The sequence below is a fragment of the Phacochoerus africanus genome, chromosome 16 (genome assembly GCF_016906955.1).
Source record: "Phacochoerus africanus isolate WHEZ1 chromosome 16, ROS_Pafr_v1, whole genome shotgun sequence".
In the NCBI taxonomy this organism is placed as follows: domain Eukaryota; kingdom Metazoa; phylum Chordata; class Mammalia; order Artiodactyla; family Suidae; genus Phacochoerus; species Phacochoerus africanus.
In genome coordinates this window covers 55552216-55557364 of record NC_062559.1, presented here as the reverse complement: position 1 = coordinate 55557364, position 5149 = coordinate 55552216, and the positions used below count along the sequence as shown (strand labels likewise).

Sequence of the window (5149 nt, the reverse complement as noted above, 5' to 3'; positions counted from 1 at the left end):
AGCCACATCTACAACCTACACCGCAGCTTGCAGCCATGCTGAGGGAGGCGAGGGAACAAACCCACATCCTCATGGTCACTATGTCAGGTTTTTTAATCCACTGACCCACAGCAGTGACTCCCAAGTGTCAGTCTTTTAACTCTTGATTCTGTCACTTACGCTTTGTGATTTGGGGTAAGTTGCTTCTGTTCCCTGTGTCCCTGTCACCCATGAGGCAGGTGGCAGAGTGGTGGAAGTGGCATCATCACAAATAATTTCTAAAAGTATATACAGGAAATGAAGGTCATAAAGCCACATTATAAGCACCCAATAAACATCAGGTCTTAAAATTATCACAGGTATCCTGGGTGTGACCAACAAAGGGAGAAGTTCTGAGGATACGAGGAGTTATGCCAGCAGGGGGTATAGCTCAGTGGTAGAGCATTTGACTGCAGATCAAGAGGTCCCCAGTTCAAGTCTGGGTGCCCCCTGTAATCCTCCTGGATTTCCCTTCCCCGGGAGTTATTATTTGCTGGGCCTCCTGGGACTGCAGCCCTCCCGAGTAACCAGCAAGGATGAGGATGTGGAAAACTTACTGCCTGGGATGTTCCCGGGGACTCAGCCCCCTGACTTTGCGGCTTCATTCCTCAGAGGCCCTGGGGCTGATTTGAGTCCTATCAAGAGAAACGGTTCCCAGTCAACACAGCCTTTTATTTATACACAGTCAAATAAGATGACAAAAGCTGAAAAAGCGAGAGCCAGCTCCGTGTGTGAGTTACGCTAGCATTTGCGTTTATAAATAAAGTCGGGGAGAGGCTGCGCGTCACTGACTGGCAGGCGCAGACTGTCCGCGGGAGAGCACAGAAGAAACCGTCGACCCCAGCTCGGCCAGGGACCGTCTTTTTTAACATTTACTGTATTTTATTTTTGCTTGTTGGGGCTGCGCCCTCGGCACATGGAAGTTCCCAGGCTAGAGGTTGGGTTGGAGCTGCGGCTGCTGGCCTCCACCACAGCCACAGCCATGCAGGATCCGAGCCCCATCTGCGACCGGCACCACAGCTCATGGCAACACCAGATCCTTAACCCACTGAGCGAGGCCAGGGAAGGACCCACCATCCTCACAGGTGCTAGTGGGGTCTGTTACCACTGCGCCGCGATGGGAACTCTTTTTTTCTTTTAATGTCCATACCTGGCATGTGGAAGTTCCTGGTCCACAGGATCGAACCTGTGCCTCTGCCGAGACCCAAGCTGCTGCAGATTCCTAACCCACTGTGCCACAGCGGGAACTCCTGGAGAGACTTGCTAGATGCCTCCTAGGGACCCACCGAGGCCTCTGGAAGTCACAGTGCTTGAACCGAGACTTCCTGAACGTGTGACTGAACTAGCTTTGGGCGAGTTGACGCAGTCACGTGGCACAGACTTGAAAACGTACAAAGCAGCATCCAGAGAAGAGTCAAGGCTCCCTTCCATCCCTGTCACCCAGCTGCCGCCGCGCGACCGCCCAGCTGGTCTCCAGCTGCCTGCACACCTTTGACAGTGGATGTTTTCTCTTAGCGCTCCGGGGGCATTACCTGAATTTTAGTTTATTGTAGGGCTTCTGTCTGTACACAAATATATATATACGAACCCAGATATAAGTGTGTCTTACTCACTGCAGTATGTGGAAGTTCCCTAGGCTGGGGAGGGAACCCACGCTGCTGCAGATGCACCTGCTGGATCCTTAATCTGCTTCACCACAGCGAGAACTCTACCTTCCGAGTACTTTCAAAGAAAATCAGACAGTAAGGAATTGGATGACGTTTTATCTAGGACTGCCCAGCAGACAGAGTCCCAACTGGATCTGTGTTTTTGAAAGAATTCTTGCAATATGGTCATCAGTTTTAATTCTGGAGTGAGTCTCTCTGGGTTACTGACTTTCTCTGAGCTTTCATTTCTCTCTCTGTAAATCGGGGATAATAATGGCACCTGTCTCATAGAATTGATGAGAAGAGGAAAGGCGACAATTCGCCGAAAGCTTTCCGTACCACGTCCTAGGAAAGCCCCTGTACGAGCGGTCTTGGAAGGATGGGCGTAGGAGAGTCATGGAGGGAAGACGGAGCGAGCGCGTGGGAAGCGGGGTCTTCCCACGGTTTAGTGCCAAGGTCACCGCCCCGCCTCCCAGGCTGCTCTCTCCCCGCCCCATCCCCTGGGGAGGTCTTTTGTCTGACAACACAGGGAAGGGATGACCCTGAAGATCGCGAGGTGTCAGTGCTCCGACGTTGTGGGTGCTGGGGGATTCGGGGAACAAAGGTTGGCACCACTCTACACCAGCACGGGGGGGGGGGGGGGTGGCGTGGGCATGGCCGGGAGAGCCAGGGAACGGGGGGGGGGGGGGGGGGCACAGAAGTGACCAGCCTGGGATCAGAAGGTCCAATGTGGTCAGGACGACGTGGGAGCCAGATGCCAACCCTGCTCCCACACCCATGGATACGGAAAAGCACTTTCAGAACTTAGAGGTAATGCCAAGGGGGCTGGGGTGGGAACTGGGGGAGTCCTGAGGTTGTCTCATTAAATTTCTGCCACTCAGTGGGGGTGGGACACGAAGCAGAGATCAAGTTGTTTTGCAGAAAAAATATCTTCTACTCCTAAACCCAAGGACTAAGATGTCCACATTGAGCAGATCACGGGCCTGCTGCACCGAGGAGAAGGGACTCGGGGTCAGGAGGCGGAATGGTGGGTGCAGGGATCTAGGAGGGTCGCCTGAGGACACACCGAGGTTCCCAGCTCCGGGGCTGTGAGGATTCTGGCCTCTAAACAAAGAAAGCTACTTTGGAACAGGAATAATTCATAATAATTTTCCGTGGCCTGAGAAATTACCCCCAAGAGCCTTCAATTCCCATGTGCCCTGATGGCAGCCTCAGGAAGCAACCTCCTGACAGCTCATCTGGTTTCCCGGGCAACCCGGAGGGCCTTCTGGCTTATTCTGCATCCGTCTCTCGGACCCTGATTAGGGAGGGCTCCAGAGCCAGGTCCAGCCCGGTTGCATCCCCGGTTGGGTCTGGCGATGCAGGTCTGCACGCCAAACTCCCCACCTGGGGACCACCCGGAGGTGCTGCCAGGTTAGGACTCCAGGGAAGGGCAGGACTGCGCGGGGGAGGCGGGGGCTGAAGGACAGACCTCAGGAGAAGCCCGGGGACTGTCACTGCCCAGGGCAGCTGTGAGCCGCAGAAGCCGCCCCTGGAGCCCCACTGCTTGGCTTTCAGGAGTCAGTCCTAGGGAAACCGCCTGAGAAGCGGGTTCCCGTTCCCGGAGGGTCGTTTTACGATCCCGGGGAAAGCGCCGTCTGCTGACACTCTGAGCTCTTCTCCCCCGAGGCAGGCGGACCGCCGCAGGCAGCGCCTCATTCGACGTCTCAGGAGCCTCGGAAGCCTGACGAGCCCACGTTGGACAAATGGACCTTGAGCGCTGGTTTGGAGGTCAGAGAAGGGCTGCGGCTGTCCCCACACCCTTGACCAAGGAGCCCTTCTCCTCCGCCGGGAGGCCAGTGGCGCTCAGACCAATCTGAATGAGACAGCGGACGGTGGTAATGCCGCGTAACCGAGCAAGACTCAAAGAGATGGGCAGCGACGGCTCAGGACTCGAAACTGTATGACTGCACAGCAGGGGCGTTTTGAGTTCCACGGGAGTGGGCAGGAGCCCAGCCCCAGGCTCTGAGCTGTGCTGGCAGCTGGGTTCAGCCCTGCCCACGCCTCTCCCCGCAGGCAGCTGGGGCTGCAGTCTTCTTGGTCAGGTGCCTCCCCTGGGGTGAGCGGAGACCCCGACAGCCGCCCGTAGGTCTCGGGCCGTGGTCCCTGGGAAGGGCAACCGCAACAGAGAGTGGGAGATGGAGAAAAAAGAAATGAAGCGTCTTGGACATCGAGGGTCTGGACAGAGTTCCTCCCGTAGTGAGCAGTCGTCACAGTAATAGCAATGATAACAGTAGACAAAGGAGCGGGTGCTCTGGGAGGAGGGCTGTTTGGGCAGGCACAGGTGTGCAGAGTCTGAGGACAGGGTGCAGCCCTGACAGGTGTGGTAGTGGGTCTCCAGGGAGACACAGGATGGTGAGAGGCAGCTTGGGAAAGACTGCAGTTGTAGAAGGACCTTAGAGGCCCACATAGGCCACTGGGGGTATAGCTCAGTGGTAGAGCCTTTGACTGCAGATCAAGAGGTCCCTGGTTCAACTCCAGGTGCCCCCTGTGTGATATAGCTTTTACCTACTCCTCTTAAGCAGAGACCCAGCCTCATGGAATGGCAATTTCCAGTTCCTTCTGTGCCATTTCTCATGTGCTACATTTTCACTTCCTCAGCCAGACTCTCTTCCTGGAGGGCAGAGGAAGTCTGCCCTAAGGTGTCTCTGCATTTCCCTTGTGCCTAATTATTATCATCCTGATTTTTATTTGTTTAGACCAAGCTTGCTTCAAAAAATAGGATCTGAGGCAGCTGGCAATAAAAGACACAATAAAAATCCACCAGTGGGGCAAATATAAAAAGGCAAAGGATGACTTATACGAGGCAGTCAGAATCATACGGACAGAAAGCAGAAGGCAGTTCCCAGGGCTGGGGGGCGGGAGTTATTGATTAATGGGGACAGACTTTCATTTCCACAAGATGAAGAAGACCTGCAAATGGATAGTGGTGACGGCTATACAACACGATGAAAGTCCTAATGCCGCTGCGCTGTATACTTAAATGTGGTTACGATGATAAGTTTTATGCTGTGTGTATTTGAGCACAATTTTTAAATTGAAGGGCGAGGTACTGCTGCTAAACATACAAAACTTATCCCTGAGCTTCCTGGTAATGAAACAGAAGGGAAAACATACCAATGCATCAACCGAGCAAAATATTTTCCTAGCTCTGAAAAACAGCAGGCATTCATACGATAAGTCTCTCGAGATGAAACGTTGGAGAGATGATGGTTATGCCAGGCCAGCCAAGTACAGTCACACAGGTTGCGTACTATGCAATTCCACAAATTACACAGTCCCTGGAGTTAGGCACCATACCGACCCCAGATGTTGGCCATGTTTTACCCCTTTGACAAAAGAAATATAAATTTTGTGTGTGTGTGTGTGTGTGTGTGTGTGTGTAGGGAGCAGAGCTCGCTAGTTCACTACGCAAAATACATTCTTCCTCCTCCCCTAGTGATAGT

General features: G+C 53.7%; 2 non-coding genes across 2 annotated transcripts; both read left to right on the top strand.

Moving 5' to 3' along the window:
* The first annotated feature begins 398 nt into the window (after window positions 1–398).
* TRNAC-GCA (transfer RNA cysteine (anticodon GCA)) lies at window positions 399–470 on the top strand. The gene has a single exon. It is a non-coding gene; the product is annotated as a tRNA-Cys (tRNA).
* A 3651-nt stretch (window positions 471–4121) lies between these two features.
* Window positions 4122–4193, top strand: TRNAC-GCA (transfer RNA cysteine (anticodon GCA)). Its single transcript has one exon. It is a non-coding gene; the product is annotated as a tRNA-Cys (tRNA).
* Window positions 4194–5149: the final 956 nt, after the last annotated feature.